This window comes from Myotis yumanensis, unplaced genomic scaffold, assembly GCF_028538775.1.
Source record: "Myotis yumanensis isolate MYYU_CA2020_CCGP unplaced genomic scaffold, mMyoYum1.0.hap1 SCAF_3, whole genome shotgun sequence".
Taxonomy (NCBI): domain Eukaryota; kingdom Metazoa; phylum Chordata; class Mammalia; order Chiroptera; family Vespertilionidae; genus Myotis; species Myotis yumanensis.
In genome coordinates, this window is record NW_027223754.1 from 190,479,709 (window position 1) to 190,501,552 (window position 21,844).

General features: G+C 38.9%; 1 pseudogene; it reads right to left on the reverse strand.

Moving 5' to 3' along the window:
* Positions 1-531: 531 nt before the first annotated feature.
* On the reverse strand, positions 532-19,479 carry LOC139006494 (polycomb group RING finger protein 6-like; annotated as a pseudogene).
* Positions 19,480-21,844: the final 2,365 nt, after the last annotated feature.

A 21,844-nucleotide genomic window follows, 5' to 3' on the forward strand; every position in this document is an offset into this window, starting at 1 on the left:
TTTTGGTACTGACCATTAACCATATAGGAGACAGTCTCTTCACACAGAATAATGACAATTTATCTCTTTTAGAAGTAAACAACAAAAAAACAACGATGCAAGTTTAAAATATGAAGACAACACACAAAAGTGGCCGATAATTTGGGTCTTTGTTGGAGGGGCACAGTCTGTACAGTTTAACAAAGTCTGGCTTTGACTCTTCATTTCAAAAGCATACTTCTCTCCTGCCATACTGATACCATCCCTGAGAGCAGAATCCACACCTCCAATTTAAAAAGGCTATGGCTCAATGAAGAAAGTAGGTACTGATTCACATCAAAGATTATGAAGCAAAATCATTATCAAAGTAAGTGTTTGAAACCACAAGAACTTTACAAATTCAGTAGTTTGAAATTTCCCTCCTGAGGTATCTATGCTATTTGTACATAGTCGCTAGTAAAACTGATGCATTCTATCATTCCAAGTTGTACTTATAAATATGTTGCTGGGTGCTGAAAATAGATATTATGTCTTAGCACAAAATGGCAGCAATTACTTCTGGTAAATATTTTTGTTGAGATGCACTCTTTGGTGAGATGCAAAATAACATTGAGAAGCCTCATTATTTTGTTTTTCTCCTCCCTCCTGATACTTAGAATCTTCAAGTAATTTCAGAGGAGAAACCACAAGACCAGAATGAATGCGTAAAGACGGTCTATGTTTGACCCATAGATCATCATATCTACTCTAGGCCAATTAGCCTCCATTGCTGTATCACCTGTTGCACGTGGAATTTCCCTTAGAGTTTGTATCGCTCCAACAAGTGATGGTCAGAAATGATTTCTACCTGACAAACTAGGTCAAGACTCATTTTTCTTCTCAGAAAGTTTTCTACATGCCCAATAGTTGCTTTTTGTGGGGAGGCATGGGATAGGAGTTGCTGAAGGCACCTGCCCCTGCCTTGACATTTCCAAACAAGTCTGAGCCCCTGGGAGTTTATTTAGACATGTCCTTGCTTAAAGGACACTACAGACACATGTGTTTTCTCAGGGATGCTTACCTTGCTGATTGTATCTAGAGGTTAATTTTAGTACAAGCTGTTGTTACAATAAAGGCCCAAGGAGTCAGGCAATCAAGGCTGCTTAGTCCCTAAAGCCAAATAGCCCCTTAGCCTTCTCTTTCACAAAAATGTGTGTCAGAGTAATCTATTCATCCATCGATCATGGTCAGCTGGTCAGTCCCAGCAAGTGGTTCCCTCTGTGAGGAACCAGGAATGTAACAAAACACAATGGAACCCTTGAAAACCAAGAGTAAGAAAATGAAAGTAACTGTGTAATAAGTCATTGGAGCTCGCTTGGGATTTCCAAGTTCGAGGGAACTATTTCTCAGCTAAGGAATTCACTATCTCAGTTATGCTTCTTAGGAACGTATGTTTTCCAGTGAAAAAATAAGCCAACTTCTGAAAGTAAGGGGGAAAAAAAGGTTTTTCCTGTATTTTCCTAAAAGCAAAGTTTATATATATATATATATATATATATATATATATATATATATATATATATATATATTTTATTAATAGTTATGTTATGTTAATCAGGAACTTGATCACTTTAAAGGAATAAATTACTTAATACTGTATAGTAATAATATAATGTGTTTCACTACCTCCCCAGGGTTTAAAATTTAAGATGTGCTTTCTCTTCTTATGATGGAAATTTTATACCTAAGGTATATGGGAAGCTCTGTCAAATAAAGAAATAATAATTATATTCTATTTACATATGCATATGAAATATATTCTAATATGCTTTCATTTACAAGTTATTGTTATAAGTTATAATACTGTGAAATATTGTGTCTTGCAGAAAGGACAGGATGCCATGTTATTTACATTATAATCAAATCAAATAACCATATCCTTTTAAATTTCTTCTCATTTGGAGACAGTCACTGTTTTGTTATAATACATTTTTAAAAATCTTACATCTTCTGAGGGATCCATAGAAAGGACTCTGATTTATTTTAAGCTACATATCTCTAAGAATAAACTTTCAGATCATCCCCTCAAATTGGATAAAAATTATTAGAACTCCACTGAGTATCTAAATTTACAGAAATGCTGGCAAGAAAAATCAGGAGAAAAAGAAGTTGATTAGAGGACTAGATGAACTAAAAATAATTATAGTTTTGGTAATTATTATTCTCATAGTAATATATTTGTTTGCATGAATCCAGTAAAAATCTGATTTCTTCATAACAGGACATAAGTCAGTTTGCAATTATAGTTTTATTAACCAAAACTTTGCTGAAATATCATGTCTGAAAGGGAGACATACAAGGACTCTGGATGTCACCAGAAATCTCTAAGGAATAAAGATGGACTTTGAAGCTGATAATCCCCTTAGATAAATAGCCTGGTACCTTGCTTGGTCATGTGGTTCATGGTAGTCTTTCCAGGTAAGGAATGAAGATTGCTTTCCTGAGAGATGGCATGAAAGAAACCTCAAGACACCTGTAGGGCCCGCGACTTGAGGAATGCACCCCAATTCTATAGGTATTGCAGGCAAAGCCTGATGGCAACTGTGTGGCTTGGCTTCATTGTCCTGGGAGTAAACTTTCCCATGAGATTCAGCCAAGCATATTTTTAAAAACAAAAGTAGCCTATGTAATCAACTGTTATTCTTGTGTTTATGCAAACAATCAGCCAAATTACAACTAGACTCATTACAATAAATAAATTAGTCTTTAATAAAAATATGGGTCATTTTAGGCTGCAAAATTACTTCAACAGGAAATTATTAGAAACTGTTCTAACTTTTGCATAATAATACTGAATTTTATATCACAGTTTTTCTCCACCAGATTACAAGCCCTACATGCACCTCAGGAGTACTACCTCTAGGCACCATTGCCACCCCTTTCTGCGCCCAGGCCTCATTGTCCCTCTGACAGAGAGCTCTGAGAGAAACCTTCAACCTACCTCAGCACGAAGCAGTTACAGAAGAAATCCAGTGTCCCCTTTCCCTGAAAGAATTCAGAGCCAAGATCCTTGAGGGGATATAGTAGGCAGTTAGACAAACATGAGCAGAGCAAGGATGCTAGGCCAACTAGAGGAGAAATAAAACTCTGAGATATACTTTTCACCACTCCAACTGCTCTGAAGCTGGGAATAGAGGAGCCTGTGTAGAACTAACCTTTACTCAAACTAATTAGAAGGAATTTATAGTTTTCATGTAATAGACAGTATAGACATCAAGAAAAAGAAAGTGAAATAGAGAAACTAAATGGGTATGTGTAAGTTCCAGAGGGTATGTATAAGTTGAAGTGGGTCTGCACAAGTAAAGAAGAACAAGAGTTGAGGAAGTAAAAATTCTAAGAAGGGCTATAAAGAAAGAAAAAAAAGAAAATAGAGTAGGAATAGTTAAGAATAATTATAAAAGTTATAAGAATGTTTATAAAAGTCATAGAAGGTTTATAAAGATAAATCTTAAAAGGAATTATAAGTATACTGAATAATAAATCTTATAGATAGAGCACATGAATTAATCTGAAAAGTAATCATATTATCTTAAATCTTAGAACTCATATATTTATGTGAGTATGGAGTTAAGTTTTTCTTAAAATATTCTTTTCAAGGCCTCTATGAAGTAATTAGTGAGATAACTCAGCTCTGAGTCCAGCTAGCAGAACTGATAGGTATGGTCAGACCAACCCACCAGGAGTCAAAGCATCATCTTGTCAACATCATTTCATCGCCTAACAATAGCTGATTGTCTACAGACCCCAGGCCTGCACATAGCTACATTCCTCACCCTAGTCCCTTCCCCTTTATAATCCTGTCCCTTACATCTTGCTAGAAGTATAGATTTAATACTTGTAAATATATATTTTTTCTTAATTAGACTAACCCGTCTTCTTAATTAGACTAACCATTGCTGTCATTATAATTCTCTTTGTTTTTCTTATAGTCTACAAAATTGGACCTTGAGCAATAAACTCGCTTTGCCGACCCGGCATTCCAAAGCAGAAAGTTCACCAGCTTCCTCTGTCTTCTGCAGCCAGAAAAAAAGTGGTGGGGGATGTGTGGAGGCATGGGCCAGGAGTTGGCTGAAAGTTGCTGCCCCTGCCTTGACTTTCCAAACAAGTCTGAGCCCCTAGGTGTTCACTTAGACACATCCTTGCTTAAAAGACACTACAGATGCATGTTAATTTTAGTTCAAGCGGTTGTCACAATAAAGGCCTAAGGAGGCAGGCAATTGAGGCTGCATAGTCCCTAAATCCAAATAGCCCCTTAGCCTTCTCTTTCACAAAAATGTGTGTCTGAGTCATCTATTCATCCATCGCTCAGGGTCTTCTGGTCAGTCCCAGCAGCTTTTCCTGAAACTTGGAGAAACTTTTTTTCCCAGTCGCTTAAGGCAGTGGTTCTCAACCTTGGCTGCACATTAGAATCACCTGGGAATCTTTTTAAAATCCTGATTTCTGGGCCTCATCCTCCGGAGATTCTGTTTCTTTGTTACTAATGTTGTGGCCTCACCCCATAACAAAGAAACAGAATTTCCAGAGGATGAGGCTCAGAAATCAGGATTTTAAAAAGATTCCCAGGTGATTCTAATGTGCAGCCAAGGTTGAGAACCACTGGCTTAAGGTATCCCGTGCCTTCATTAGCACCAATAAATTCTAGTAATAAAGACAGATCAAGGTCAGGTGGAATCTGAAACACTGATTCTAAGGCTTTCTTAGATTTTCTTTTGCTTGAAGGGACTGGCTGTAGAAAAGCAGGTTGAGGAACTTCTATACATCTTTCTTTATAAACTCATGCATTTGCTTTTTTCCTCTTTCTTCTAGATTGATTACTAATTTGTACACTATGTCTTGTAACTGTTGGTCCAACCTTAGGTTATAAAGAGGTTGTATCTCATGAACTACTATGTTGCATTTTGGACATCTGTTGTTATAGTAAAAATGTCTTATAATGCAGCTTTTTCAACATATACTAAGACCTTCTGTATTTGTAGTTGCATCTGTAAGTAACCTTTGCAAATGGAACACAAGATGAATGGGGTCAGATCAGAGGGATTAATCTGCTCATAAGTGCTCTTCCTTATCCTTTGATGTGGCCCATACCACTCCAGCCTCAGCGAGTGGTGGCTCATCTCTTTCTCTTCCGCCTACTTCTCTTTTTCCTCCAGCTCTTCATCCTCTTCCAACACCTTATCCTCCACCTGGAAGGGGACCCTCAAGAGGCCCAGCATGCACTCTGACTTACCTCAGGGTGCCAAGAGCATGGGTAGCCAGGAGCTCCTACCTCTGGCAAAGGTGGTGGACCCACATATCCTCTGGGGGCACCAGGGTGAGGACAGAAGAGAAAATGAGCTGTGTGTGTGTGGAGGGGAGGGGTAGAGGATGGGGGAGCATCGCTGTGCTTCCTTCCTCCTTGGCAGCGGTCTCTTTCTTGAGTATATTTTGAGATCAAATTCTGCTCCTAAATTTTCCCTATAATTAAAACCTGTGGTAATGGCACAACAGTATACAGGCTGCCATCAATGAAAATGTCACCATGAGACATCCATGAACTGTTTCTTTCAAATTACTGGAGGGTGTCTAGTCCATGAATATATCTATATTGTGACCAAAGTTGGGAAGAAAAGGGTGTGGATACATTTCCTTATTAACACTAATAAAAATGAAAATGCTTTCCAGTAGTGCTTGTTATGTGTTTTATTTAGTTTCCTCATAGAAGCTGATTCATAGACGATGAAGCAAAGATTGTTTCCAATATGCATCCTAGGACACCTTAGGGTGTGGTGTTCAATTTCCCCTTGGTAACCAAGATCAATTTCCCCAGCCAGCACAGTAGTTCCCTTCTTTCCTGTTGATTCAGAGGCCTAAGGAGTACAAAATGGCTAGTTACTTCCAGTTTGATAAAAATCATTGTTGTATCTCCTGGTAGAACAGTTCCTCACTTTGTGCAATGACCTCCAGGCCAGCAGAACATAAGGACGTAGGAAGAGGAAACAAATTTTGCTACTGGGTTCCTAGGGGTCATAGTGAGTGGTGACACATTTTCACCCCTTGCTTCCTGCACTTGTGAATCCTGGTTTCTGGAGAGACAGCACCATTTATTGCATGCTGATTCCAAGGGCACGTACCTAGGTTGCAGGCTGGTACCTCGGTTGCAGGTTCATTCCCTGGCCTTGCTTGGGTCTGGGCGCATGCGGGAGGCAACCAATTGATGTGTCTCTCTCAAATCGATGTTTCTCACTCTCTGTCTCCTTCCCATCCTTCCACACTTTCTAAAAATCAATGAAAAAATATCTTCAGCGAAGATTAACAACAACAACAATGACAAAAACAACAAAATAGACAACTAATGTCAATTTATTTAGTTTACCCTAAACCATATTTGGGTCTCTGAACTGTCAATCATCTTCTCCATCTTGCCACGTAAACATTCCCTTTAAATTTCACAGAAAAGAAGTAAAAATTTTCTGCTCTTAAATATATGCTCACAATAAGTACAGTATATAATTGTAGTACATAAGTCAATGACCTGTATGCACACATGAAAATTGATATCTATGATGTCTATGTAACAATTATTAAAATTGTCTTGAAGATATGTTTTTATTATAATCCTGTGCAAAATGATGAGACTGAAAGTGTGTTGACATAGCTTTGGTAGCAAGTTCTATTATAATAATGAAATGTATAGCCTTGTTTAACAACTAAAATCTTAGAATTAAGAAATCTTCACCATAATACCTATACCTTAATGTATATATTTCATACATCTGATTTATTCAGTTGTTGTTGTTTTTTTTATCACTTGTCTTTCCAGAAGGATATAAATACTATAATGAGAGATGAAGTCTTTCCTGTTTCCTGCTACGTCCCCAGAACATAAAAGCCAGCCCATGGGATAGTTGAAGAAAAAGATGTTCTAAATATTAAATAAATACATAGATAAACCACATTAGATCTGGAAAACCAATGAAATCAAAACCATCACAAAATCTGCAGGTGGCATAGATTTCCTGGTTCTGTTTCTTCACCGTTCAAGTGACTCTTGACAAATCTGTAAGTAGCTGTTTCCAAAAACTGCCTTAGACTGGATGAATGAACAGCGGTCACCAATAGGCTCCAAAACATACAGTGACTCATACATAATCTAAATTTCCTGTTGCTTTTTAAACAGTCCTGATATGTCTGAGGAACCTCCTCTATGCTGTTATCCAGGGAAGAAGGCTGATTACAAGTATGATATGTTAAACACGTGGCTTCCAAGATTTCCTTGGAATCATGGCCATTCCAGAGAGCAGGGAGAAGGTGGATATATGGGGGAGCATGTGTGTGGGATATTTTGTGGATGGGCCTGCAATTTTCACTCACAAAACATTGAGAAACATTATTCACTTTGCCACACCATCTGTAAGGGGGTCTAAATACATAGTCACTCTATTGTCCAGAAAGATGAAGACATTCATTTAGGAAATGGATATTGGAGGGCACTCAGTAACCTTTCAATTAAAAAGCCAACAAGATAGTGTAAAACAAAAAAAGTTCCTATGTTTAGAAGGCAGTCATACTTGTTCAAGTCACTGATAATTTCACATGCCCTTACACCAGTCTTGAATGTGTTTCTGTATTTCTTCATAAATTCTAAATAATTCAAGTTCCCACTAAATATTACTGACTTCACAAAACTATCATTGGTTTTGCATTGTAGCATTTGTAGCTGCCTTGTGTATATTCCTGGTATACTTTGCTGATAAGTTCTGATTTAGCTTCCACAATATTTCTCCGTGATTATTTTTAGTTATTTGTTCTAGGACTTGGGTGTGGTCTTTGAACTAGAAAAAAATTGTAATAAATTATTTATGTAAATTGAATTGCATCAACAAATATGCTTGATATCTGAGGATCTTATTGATAAGTGACAAATAACAAAAGGGTTATATAAAGGTTTTTCCTCCCAGCAATTACTATTCAAAATTTAAAATATTTGCGTTTAGGTGTGTGTTCCAAGGAGATAAAAATACACTCTGGTGTAAAATAATCTCTCTCAAATTTGCATATTTAGTTTATTTCACAAATTAGTCAGTGACACAAATGAAAATTTGCAGCTGGTATCAAGATAAGTGGACAACATTTGCGTTTATATAGTAGCTGACTGTAAGGACATCATTTGCGTTTATATAGTAGCTGACTGTAAGGAATACTACAGGTATTCATGAAATGTGTGTGTCTTAACAGAACTGTTTGGTTTAGCACTGGAATTACAATACAAATAGAATGCACTATTCTTTTGTGAAGGTCTCTGAAACTGTATCTCAAAGAAGAATTTTGAAAGTATTTTCTGGAATTATGGTGAAAATATTTATGGAAAGCATCATAAATGGATGTCCATCTGCAACTGTTTCACTATAAAGCTTTTATTGAAGCTCAACATTAGAAACATTCATATACCAATGTCCATTGGAATAAAGGTCTCCATTCTAGTTTTGGCAACAGGAATACTCATCTTAGGAGTGCTAGGAAATGGATTCATCGGACTGGTGAACTGCATCGAATGGGCCAAGACTGGGAAAGTTTCTTCAGTTGATTTCATCCTGACCAGCTTGGCTATGGCCAGAATCATTCAACTGTTGCTAACTCTATTGGATTCATTTATAATAGGGCTAGCTCCACATCTGTATGCTACTGGTAAACTAGCAAAGGTGGTTACTATTCTTTGGGCACTAACTAATCAACTGACTATCTGGTTTGCCACCTGCCTCAGCATTTTCTACTTCCTTAAGATCGCCAATTTCTCCCACTCCTTTTTCATGTGGCTGAAGTGGAGAGTCAACAGGGTGGTTCTTTTGCTTTTCCTTGGGTCTTTCTTCCTACTGCCTCTCAATATCTTAATGCATGATGTTATTAGTGAATTTTGGTTGAGTACCTACAGGGTACATGAAATAAATATGACTTTGCAGTTAGAGGTAAGTGAAATGCTCTATCTCAAAAGTCTTCTTCTTCTTACTTTGACCTACATTATCCCCTTTATCCTGTCCCTGATCTCTTTGCTTCTTTTATTTCTGTCCTTGGTGAGGCACACCAAGAATTTTCAGCTCAACCTGACGGGCTCAAGCACAGAGGCCCATAGAAGGGCCATGAAAATGGTGACAGCCTTCCTCCTGCTCTTCATCATTTACATTATTTCTATTATAACAGCATGTTGGATCTTCACTAATTTACAGACATATCAGGTCAAGATGTTTGTCATGATGATTTTGATTACCTTTCCCTCAGGCCACTCATTTATTATAATTTTGGGAAACAGCAAGCTAAGACAGATCGCCTTGAGACTACTCAGGCACTTAAGTTCTCTGAGAAAAGCACAACTCTAACTTTATAAACAGAATTTGAAATAACCTTGTGCATTCTATGGAAAAATAACTTAATAGAAAACCTTCAGCATTTCTTTATATCAGGTTTTGTTAAACAGCACTAAAATTTCCCTACAATATTTATTTTAAGTAATTATATTTTCTTAATGTGGTTTGACATAATATTTGATTAAAGGATATGTCTCCAGTGTATTAACAGTTCTGGTAACAGTAGAGTATTTGAGACCTGAAGAAGTATGATTATAAAACTCTATAATGAAATAGAGATAAATGTATAAATAATATACAATGCAATATGAATAACCATATATAGAATTACAGTTACCTAAAGGGAAAAAGAAGCACAAAATTTTCAAACTAAAAATAAGTTTGAAATTAGGATGTAAAAACAATTGTAAATGTTAATTGTAATAATAATTTATATAAATACTAATATAAATAAAAATATTAGTGTGATGCTTCTAATGTTGGAAAGAATCTGTAGCAGTGGGAATTTTCATGCTGTAGTTCTTGGATTATGATTGGTAAAGCAACTTTGTACAAGAGTATGGCATTATGAATTTAAGGTGAAGACCCATTTATTGTACTGGCGGGTTTTTTTTATTGCTTTTTTACAGAGAGAAGGGGAGAGGGATAGAGAGTTAGAAACATCGATGAGAGAGAGACATCAATCAGCTGCCTTCTGCATACTCCCCACTGGACATGTGCCCGTAACCAAGGTACATGCCCTTGACCGGAATCGAACCTGGTAGCCTTGAGTCCTCAGGCCAACGCTTTATCCACTGAGCCAAACCGGTCAGGGCATACTGGTTTTTATACTAGAGAATTTTTCATACAAGGGTAACAGAATGTATATGCAAAAATGTGCATGTTACTACGGTTTGTAGTAGCTGAAATTGAGGAGTCATATAAATGCCCATTAGTTATAAAAAGGACAAATAAATCATGGCATACAGACACAATAGAATACTTTGGGAAGTTGTAAGAACAAGCTGAATAAAGCCTAGAAGCCCTTGCTGACTGTAGTGCAATGTGTATTACTGAGTGGGGTGAGGCATGAACGAGGACAATTCGTGCTCTGCAAATGAGCCTCTCAATATTGCCAATATCTGGCTTTAACTCAGAGACTGTTTTGTTGGATAAGGATAAAGTTCTATCATTTCTCACAAGCCCTGTCTGTAGTTTCCAAAGTTGGCCAAATGTTTATAGTTCAGTATAAAATATCAAGAGTAATCATATTTTTAAAAATATTTTGATGTATAGTATAATTTTTAAAAAATATATATTTTATTGATTTTTTACAGAGAGGAAGGGAGAGAGATAGAGAGTTAGAAACATCGATGAGAGAGAAACATTGATCAGCTGCCTCCTGCACATCCCCCACTGGGGATGTGCCCGAAACCCAGGTACACGCCCTTGACCGGAATCGAGCCTGGGACCCCTCAGTCCACAGGCCGACGCTCTATCCACTGAGCCAAATCGGTTTCGGCAAATATAATTTTTAACACCAAGAGAAGTTCAATAAATATGAATGAAGGAATGGAAGCCTGAATTATTAGAGAGCAAAACAAGAGGTTTTGAATCCATATGATTTTGGATTCTCTGTGCCTCATTTTCTTATTGACAAAAAGAAGACAGTCATTCCAGGACAATAACCCCATGAGGTATTCTACAAGCAATGTGTATTTGGGAATTGTGCAAATGATGAATTGATAAATAAATATAAATTATCAGCATCTAGCACTCAGCAGTTATGCCTTTGCTGGTTTCATCCAGGAAACTTGAATGCTTTGGATAGCAAAAGCCTTGGATAAACTGCGGGAATGTCCCATCAGTCTTTCTTCATCACACCTCAGTAGTGACGATCTTAGTGCTCCCCAAACTCCACCGACTAATGTAGGTGTTCGCTGTATGTTAGAGTTCCAGGCATTGAATTTTTTAATGGTATTGATAACAACTGAAATTGGTTAACAAATTGGGTAGAGGTTAAACAAGGCAAGCTTTCAAAATAATGAAAGGGAATTTGTCTTTATTTGCATGTTAGCAAATGAGAGCTCAGCGTTTTTTTCCTACCATCAAGTATGAGAAATTTCATTTTATGTTGAGAACGTAGAGTACCTGGATTAGAGCGCAGCTAACTCTCTGGGAGAAAATTATTTTTATAAGGAGAGTTATGTGCCTACCCATTAGCCTACCTGAGTGCTTTCTGACTTACTGTTGAGCCTGCAATTTTTAAAAAGAAATTAATTGCACATCCAAAAAACAAGTATACATAGTATTTCAATGTGGTAAATCAAGAAATTATCAACATTCCAATTAGACATCAAAGCTCTCTCTTTGAGGACATGGTGAGTGCCTTGCATTGCTTCTTCACCATTTTAGTAAACACAGAATTTGTCATTGGTATTTTGGGGAATGGATTCATAATACTGTGAACTACATTGACTGATTCAAGAAACGAAAGATCTTTTCATTTGATGGAATCCTCACTGCTTTGGCGCTCTTCAGACTTTGTCTGATTTGGGTAATAATGATGAGTTGGTTTGCAAAGGATATTTATCCATCTTCACACATGAATATAATGGAAGTTGTACTTAGTATTCTTGCGGTTGTGGCCAATCATTTTAGTAAGTGGTTTGCCACAGGCCTCAGCCTCTTTTATTTTCTCAAGATAGCCAGTTTCTCAAATCCTGTTTTTCTTTGCCTGAAGCGTAGGTTGAAATGATAGTTCTGGTAATGTTGCTGGGAGCATTAGTGTTCTTACCTTTAAATCTTCTATATATATAAAAGCCTAAGTGATCGAATGACCATTTGACCGGTCACTATGATGTGCGCTGACCACCAGGGGGCAGACGTTCAACATAGGAGCTGCCCCCTGGTGGTCAGTGCGCTCCCACAGTGGGAGTGCCACTCAGCTGGCTGATGGGCTCACGATGAGTGCATCTGTGGCAGCGCGAGCCTCTCCCTCCATAGCGGCAGTGGAGGTAGGCGCAGCGGGCTGGATGAGTGGGATTGGCACAGTGCCCTGCCCAGGCTCGGGCTCCTCCCCAGCTGCCTGCTGCTTCGCACACTATTACACCCTCCAGGGGTCCTGGGTTGCCAGAGGGCGCAGGCCAGACTGAGAGACCCCACTGGTGCACAAATCCGTGCACCAGGTCTCTAGTACTATAATAAGTATGTATATTAATATCCAGATACATCCATGTGAAATAAATAGGATTTTGAGTTCTAAAAGGAGCAACACTAAAAACTTTTCTAAACTGACTGTGCTCACTCTTGGAGCTCTCATATCCTTTTCCATATTTTTTTTTATCCTGTTCATCTTCTCCCTATGGAAGCATTTCAAGAATATGAAGCACAGTGCAATGGGTTTCAGAGGTCCTTGCCTCAAGGCCCATATAAGAGCCATGAAAAGTGTGATATCTTTCCTGTTACTCTTTTTGTATGGTATTTCACCCTTCTTTGGGGTTCTTCTGTAATGTGTAATATCAAATATTTTAAAATGTTTATTTGAAATAGGCTCTTTTTTATGCTTATTTAATGTTAGTTACATGTATATAGATATGTGTATATTTAGCATATGTATAAAAATAAAAAATAATGCAGTCAAGGCCTACATGGGGGTGGAGGGAGGCAAAGGGGGAGAAAATAGGGGGCATCTGTAATAGAGTCAACAATAAAAAATTAAGTGGATTATCTAATTATAAGAGGTTTTGCCAGCAACAAATGATATAAATAGTATATCAGTTCTTATTTCTTTGGAAAATTTCAATAAAAATGTAATAAAGTATACACGACAGACATATATTGACTAAAATTATGCATATCAGTTTTCCAATTATAAGAATAAATTTATAAATATTTGTTAGCAGTTTCTCAGAATCAAGAAACAACCTGTATATCCCTCACTTATTCCACTTTATTACCTTTACATTTAATGATTCATGATACATAGATATATACATTATCGGGAAACAGCAAATTTCTTTTCAACATTTTGTATAAATTGTCATATTAAAGGACTGTTATTTGAACAAATCTTTTATGAAACAAGTTATATCCAGCAACTTTGGGGAAGAATCAATGCTCTGTTAAATATGATAATTTTTACATAGATTTTAAGTACTTTGACATATATTTAATATATTTTAATGTCATTTTTTACATAAGTCATTTTGTATTTTATATCTGCATAAACTGATTTCAGTTTTTTTAGAGTGTAGAAAAAAAGTCTTCTCTTTTTAAATACTTTTCTTGTTTCCTTTTGTAATTTAAAAATTTTAAAAGACTTTGGTCAATTTTATTGTATTGTTAAGTTATTGTTAATTCTGTCATATTCCCTATAGACACACATGTCAAGCACATGGAGACCCTGTTTATAATCATTCCCAAAGTAGAATTCATAATAGGAATTTGGGGGAATAGATTCACTGCATTGGTAGACAGCATTGACTGGATCAGGAACTGGAAATTCTCCCTGATTTGTTTTATTCTCACCTGCTTGTCCATCTCCAGGGTATGTTTTCTGTGGGTATTGATTTTAGCTCTCTTTTAATGTGGTCAATGAGTAAATATTTTACTCTAAGAACCTAATGCTAAGTTTTGACGACCTCTGGACAGGCTCTATTTCTATATGACTGGTACCACCTGCCTAAGTGTTCTCTATTTCCTTAAGATAATCAACTTTTCTAAGCTAATTTTCCTCTGAATAGAACAGAAAATTCACAAAGTGCCTCTCATCAATACACTGGGGGCAATACTCTCATTCTGCACATGTCTCCTTTTGAAGGAAATATTAATTAATAGACTGAGAATGGGTAAAAGTAATCTGATTATTACTAGAAGCTAAACACAATGACATATATCAGAAAATGTGTGGGCCCTGGCCCATGTGGTTCAGTTGGTTGGTTTATCATCCTGTACACCAAGCATGTCAAATTCTCGGCCCACCGGTCGTGAGTTTGACATGCTTGCTGTACACTGAAAGGTCGTGGGTTCAATTCCAGGTCAGGGCACATACTCAGGTTGCGGGTCCAATCCCCCATTGGGGTGCGTGCAGGTGGCAATTGATCAATGATTCTCACATGGATGTTTCTCACTCTGTCTCTCTCCCTCTCTCTCTAAAATCAATTTTTAAAAAATCCTTATGTGAGGATTAAACAAAAAAAGAAAGAAAGAAAGAAAGAAAGAAAGAAAGAAAGAAGGAAGGAAGGAAAGAAAGAAAGAAAGAAAGAAAGAAAGAAAGAAAGAAAGAAAGAAAGAAAGAAAGAAAGAAAGAAAGAAAGATGTGGGTTATTTCAGGACTGGGAAGTAGTAGTACACTAAATTGCATTTTATAAAAATCTCTTAGCAAAGAAACAATTCCTAAAAAAAAAAAAAAAAATCCTAAAAAAGAAATTAATTAAGTTCAATGAAGAAAGAGTAGCCAAAGCAATCTTGAGAAAGAACAAGGTTGATGTCATCATACTCCCTGTTTTCAAACTATATCACACCGCTATAGTAATTAAAACAGTATGTATTGGCATAAAAACAAACACATAGATCATTAAACAGAATAGAGATCTCAAAAATAAACCCATACATCTATGATCAATTAATTTATGAGAAAGGAGCCAAGAAAATACAATGGGAAAAGGACAGTCTCTTCAATAAATGGTGCTGGGAAAACTGAGCAGCCACAAGCAAAAACATAAACTGGACCACTATCTTGTACCAAAAATTAACTCACATAATTAAAGAAAATACCATTCTGATTCTAATTTCATAAGAATTTACATTGGTCTTATTTCATATTATATAAAATGTTGAGCTTGATCAAGGCTACCATTGGTGAGAAAAAGCAAAAGTAAGATTCTTAGAGCCTTTATCCATAATTAAAGCAAAAAAAAATTAATCAATTTTATTTTAAAAACCTACAAATGGGATTTTATCTGTCACTGTATCTACATCTTGGTTATTGAACATCTTTGTTTATTTATTTACTTAAAATATATTTGTATTGATTTCAGAGAGGAAGAGAGAGATACAAACATCAATGAGAGAGAATCATTGATTAGCTGCCTCCTGCACACACACCCCCCCCCCCCCCCCCCCCGGCACTGGGGATCAAACCCACAACCTGGGCATGTGTCCTGACTGGGAATTGAACCATGACCTCCTGGTTCTTAGGTCGATGTTCAACCACTGAGCAACACTGGCCAGGCTGAGCATGTTCATTTTATATCTTTTTTCATATTAAGCAGCTTCAGACATGATTCTGTATAGCTTTAAATAACAAGTCTATCTCATAGGGAAATTTACTATCTGGAAAAAATTTCCAAAGTATTATACAATTCACTCGTTAGAAAACAGTTTTGGCATTCCCATGTAACTTTCTCTACGGGACTTCTCTAGCTGACCACACATGTCCATTCCCTGGGGTCCTCTCTTTATCTACCACCACATTTTGAGTCCCTCTCTTTAGTGTTTAAGTCCACAAATGTCGACACTGACAGAAGCGTTACAGGTAGGGAAGGCAAGTCCATACCACAACACAGGTCTCTTCAGGGAGGACAAATGTCTTCTCCCTGCAGGAGGCAATGGTTCTGGGATTTTATTGAGCTCTTAGAAGATTTCCACATTCATTTGGTATAAAAACATTTTCCCTTTTTTTGTTAGATTTTTTTTCTTCATTTTTCAAGTTAGATCTTTCTGGAAGGAAATTAGTGTAAATAGTAACACAAATAATTGGCATTTTAATTTTACCTACTGTCATATACTTCTAAAACTTTCTATGGTAATCATGTTTTATCAAACCCAACGAGGATTTATTATGCTTACTGTTTTTAAGATTTTGCATTTAGTGAGATGATTTTGATGGTCAAATGTTAGAATTTTCCTCCCTTCCAAAAAATTACAGCCCAGAAACAGTCACAATAAAGCACAAAAAATGCCATAATTGGAGAGACACAGGGTAATGGAAAGGACACCAAGTCCAAGTTCGGCTAATGAGGGTCATTTTCCCAAATGAATTGTATCTAAAACAGTATCTATAAGAGTCAGAGAAGGAATGAGTGCCAGAAATGAAGCATGAAAATATTGATGCATTTAGAATTTATCCTGAAAATAATAATCAGGTTATTACTGGGGAAAACCCTCTACAAAAGGACAAGATTATAAATAGAGGGAACAACGAGGAGATGAATCTTACCGTCACTGGCAAAAATGATGAGGGTCTGAACTAAGATAGTTGCCACAGGCTTGATGAACAGGGGGTAGATTTGAGAGATATTAAAACAATAAAATCAACTGGATGTATTAACCAAATACATGTGAAAGGTGAACAAAGGTGAAATCAGGTTGACACAGGTTTCTGGTTTCAGTGAATAGATGACCTACAAAGTACTAGCTCTGTCATTGCAGAATTGATACTGGATTCATCTGAGAAATTAAGGACCAGATTTTGTAAATTCTCCCTATTCTATGGATTGAATCATTCAATACCAGACAGATGAGAGAGAGAGAGAGAGAGAGCCCTAGCTGTTTGGCTTAGTGGATAGAGCATTAGCTGGAGGATTAGAAGTCCTGGGTTCAATTCAGGTTAAGAGCACATATCTCGGTTACAGGTTAGATTGGTGTGTGTGGGAGGCAACCAATTGATGTGTCTCTCTCACATTGATGTTTCTCTCTCTCTCTCTCCCGTTCCCTTCAACTCTCTCTAAATGGACACAAGACACTGGGGTGGGGGGGGTTTGGGGGGGCCGGGGGAAGGTCAAGGGGGGAAAAAAAGGAGACATATGTACCACTCTTTGTAATATTTTAAGCAATAAAACAAAATTTAAAAAAAATCAATGGGAAAACATCCTCAGGTGAGGATTAACAAAAAGGAGAGAGAGAAAGAGAGTTAAAAAAAGAGGTGTTATCAATCTTATCAATCTTCTATCTCTCTTATTTTATCTCTGGTCCTGAGGGCATGAAATGGTGAAAGTGGATTCTTTCTCTGAATGTAATTTGTTGGCAACAAACATGTTGATAAAAAACGCACATACATACCATAATCTCTTCTTTTATTGTTTCTAGGTTGTGGTGGACCCCCATTTGTTTGTTCTGAGAGTTTGACGTGTCAAGTTCAATTAGTCTGAAAGCATCATCTAACCAGCAGAAGTGTCTATGTGGTCCTGCCTTTACATGTTCAGGAACAGTGGCTCACGCCATCTCCTCCCTCAGGTTAGTTAGGTCATCATTTGAACTTTTTTTTCCCCCACTATTAGTTTATTTGCTCTAAAGACCCCATCAGAAAAGTGGGGCTGGGGATGACATCTAATTACTATTGGTTCCACTGCATTGAAGCTATTAGTAAATCAAAATGTTCTTCTTGTTAATTTCAGATGATCAGAACAGATACCTCTTAGGCATTTTGTATTTCAAACGAAAATATATGCAACAGATAGTCCTAAATATAGTTACAAATTTTAGAGCATTTTCCATAAAGTAATCTGAACAATAGGGGGAAATTCCTATGCTTTCGCTAATGCTTCTCTTTCTTCCTAGTCTCCCTAATTTCTCAAGTATTTTTTTTTTAAAGTAATATTCCTTTTTATACTCCAAAAAAGGTTTTTGAGGAAACAAGATAAATTCAGTTTCTGTGATCTATAGTTTGGGGTACCTATCTTCTATCATAAAAGGATAATATGCAAATTGACCGAACGGTGGAACCACCCATCACAATGATGCACACTGACCACCAGGGGGCAGACACGCAATGCAGCCGGGCTCATGGCTGGTGAGCACAGTGGCAGTGGCAGCAGCCTCTCCCGCCTCCACAGAAGCACTAAGAATGTCCGACTGCCGACAGTCGGACATCCCCTGAGGGCTCCCGGACTGTGAGAGGGAACAGGCCAGGCTGAGGGACCCCCTCCCTCCCCAAGTGCATGAATGTCGTCGTGTACTGGGCCTCTAGTGTTTCATAAAAGACTTAACATTAAAAAATAATGTTTAAAATGCTAATGACAGATGAGCTGAAAGCCCCACATCTTTAAAGCCAAAAAAAGAAAAAAATTTCCATCGGAATTATGAGACTGAGGTTAGATGCATAGATTGCACGCCAAGTTTCTGAAAATTCCCACCTCTATACCTTACTCTGCAATGTAGTGACTTGCACTACAAAAGCTTCATAATCAGCAGTACAGGGGTTGCTCATTTCACTACATGTTGAAGTATTTTAATGTGGTGAAAACTGGTGTTCGAGGTTCCTATTTCACAATTCAGATTTGTAAATCAAATGAAGCAGCTCCTTGGGAGAGGAGAAAGAATATTCATTCAAAAGAGTGAAAATTAATCCATGCCTTTATTTACATGTTAGCAAATGAGAATTAGATCTTTCAGTCATCTCTCTCCACATAGAATAGTACAGTTTGTAGCTGACCATCTGGACCAAGACTGGAAATTCTTAGCAGAGCAGGTGGAAACGTTCAGTGAATGTTATAGAAAGTGATTCCAGGGTCTTAACTGCAGATTTCTGGGTTTCACAGCTGAAAGGAAAAGCCACAGTAAAACACAAGGAGAAGAATACTACTGCATGATTAACTATATTATCTATGTCCTTATCTAGCAAATCATCTGGAAATTGGTCAGTCAACAAACTATAGATCAGAATTTCCTCTTTGAAGCCATGTTGGAGAAAGTTTTCGTGATTATAACAAGTGGGGCATTTTTAATAGGAATTTTAGGGAATGGATTCATTGGACTCACAAATTGCATTGCCTGGGCTAGAAATCAGAAGTTATGCTTGGTTGACTTCATTCTCACCAGTTTGGCCTTCACCAGAATCAGTCTTTTGTGGCTAACAGTTGTCAATTTGTTTTCAGTGCTGTCCTATCAGGAAATCCCTGCTACTATGGAAGGACACCTTATTTATTCTAGTTTCTGGATACTGGCCTCTCACCTGAGTACTTGGTTAACTACTTGTCTCGCTGTCTTTTATTTCCTGAAGATCGCCAATTTCTCCTCGCATTTTTTTGTTTGGCTCAAATGGAGAATTAACAAGGTGGTTTTCCTGCTTCTGCTGGTATCTTTGCCCTTCCTGTTCCTGAGCCTTCCTTTGCCGTATCATTTTGGTATCATCTGGTATCATTTTTCCCCAAAACATGAGGGAAATATGACTGAGTTATTCAATGTGAGTACAAGTAAAAATTTAGATCATATTATTATGTTCCTGATTGGGTCCCTCCCTCCTTTCTCCATTTCCTTCATTTCCTTTTTCCTGTTGCTGCTTTCTTTGTGGAGACACACAAAACACGTTGAGCTCAACATTAGGAACTCCAGAGATGCCAGTATGGAGGCCCACACCAGAGCAATGAAAACTGTGTTTTCCTTTCTTGTGCTCTCTGCACTGCAGCAATTTGCCTATTTCATGACATTTGGGGGATATTTTTTGCAACAGAACAAGCTGGTTGTGACGCTTGGTTATATGATAGGAATTTTATATTCTTCAGGGCACTCATATGTTGTGATTTTTGGAAACAGCCAAATGAGGAAAGCCTTCTTGCGGATTCCTTGGCACCTGAAGCGAGGCCTGAAAAGAAAGGTACTCTTGGCTACATAGGTAGGCCTGCAAGAGAAGTCAGCAAGACGTCTTTGTGGAATCTGCTTTGCTTCATTGGAGTCTTCAATTTGTGTGTGTAATGTATCACTGAGCATCATCTTTCTAGACCTGGATAGAACTCTAATCTAGTAACTAGGAAAAAAATATGAAGAGGAAGTATTACCTTTCTGAGCTGTTATAACTTTTATCTACACTAATAAAAGAGAAACATGGTAATTAGCGTACGACCGCTACCCTTCCCATTGGCTAATCAGGGAGATATACAAAGTAACTGTCAGCCAAGATGGCAGCCGGCAGCCAGGCAGCTGATGCGAACAGGGAGGCTTGCTTCCTTCAGTGACGGAGGACTCCAACGTTCCCCGCCGGCCTCTGAGCTTCAGTTGGAAACATAGTAACATTTACAGAAGATAAACAAAAGCCCAGAAAGCTCCTGTCAGTCAGCCGGGATCTCAGAGCTGGAGTCGCAACATTGTTTCGAATACAGAAAACAAAGGCCAGAAACCTGCTTTCAGCCGAGCCTCAGAGAGAAAGCCGGCTCTCAGCTCCAGTGACAGCCATAGAAGGTAAATAAATGCCAGAATAAAAAAAAAAAAAGAAAAAAAGGAGAGGTTTGGAGCTTCAGTCGCCCGCCAGCCTGAAAACGGCCCTCAGCCCCTCACCCAGACTGGCCAGGCACCCCAATGGGGACCCCCACCCTGAAGCAACAAGATGGCAGCTAATTTGCATACTGAAGGCAGGTGGCAGCAGGCAAGGCTGTCTGCAGTCTGGGCCCCGGATCTGTGACCCTGCCGGGCGGGATCAGCAGAGCCGCGAGGCCTCCCGGCACTGGGATCAGCGTGACAGGGGGCAGCGCACCAACCCCCTGATCGCTCTGCAGCTCTGTGTGTGACAGGGGGCAGCGCCCCAACCCCCGCCTCCACGGGCCCTGCTCTATGTGAGACGGGGTAGAGCCATAACCTCCCCATCGGCCCTGCCCTGAGTGTGACAGTGGTGGCGCCCCAACCTCCTGATCGGCCCTGCTCTGTGTGTGACAGGGTGTGGTGCCCCAACTCCCCCTCCCCCCCCCACGGACCCTGCTCTGTGTGTGACGGGGGTGGTGCCCCAACTCCCCTATTGGCCCTGCTCTGTGCGTGACAGGGGGGAGCTCCTCAACCCCCTGATCGGCCCTGCTCTGTGTGTGACAGGGGGGAGCTTCCCAAACCCCTGATTGACCCTGCTCTGTGTGTGACAGGGTACGGAGCCCCAACCCCCCTGATGGTCCCTGCTCTGTGAGTGACAGGGGGCAGTGCCCCAACCCCCTGATCGGCCCTGCTCTTTGCGTGGCAGGGTGTGGTGCCACAACCTCCCCATCGACCCTGCCTTGAGTGTGACAGGGGCCAGTGCCCCAACCCCCCAATCGGCCCTACCCTGAATGTGACTAGGGGTGGCATCGCAACCTCCCCATCCGCCCTGCTCTGTGCATGACAGGGGTCGGCGCCCCAACTCCCCAATCGGCCCTGCTCTGAGCCCGACCAGGCGCTGCACCTAGGGATTGGGCCTGCCCTCTGCCACCCGGGAGCAGGCCTAAGCCAGCAAGTCAGTATCTCCCGAGGGGTCCCAGACTGCGAGAGGGCACAGGCCAGGCTGAGGGACCCCCCTCTCCCCCTGAGTGCACAAATTTTTGTGCACCGGGCCTCTAGTATATATATATATATTGCATTGCCTGGGCTAGAAATCAGAAGTTATGCTTGGTTGACTTCATTCTCACCAGTTTGGCCTTCACCAGAATCAGTCTTTTGTGGCTAACAATTGTCAATTTGTTTTTAGTGCTGTCCTATCAGGAAATCCCTGCTACTATGGAAGGACACCTTATTTATTCTAGTTTCTGGATACTGGCCTCTACAGAAGTGAGATG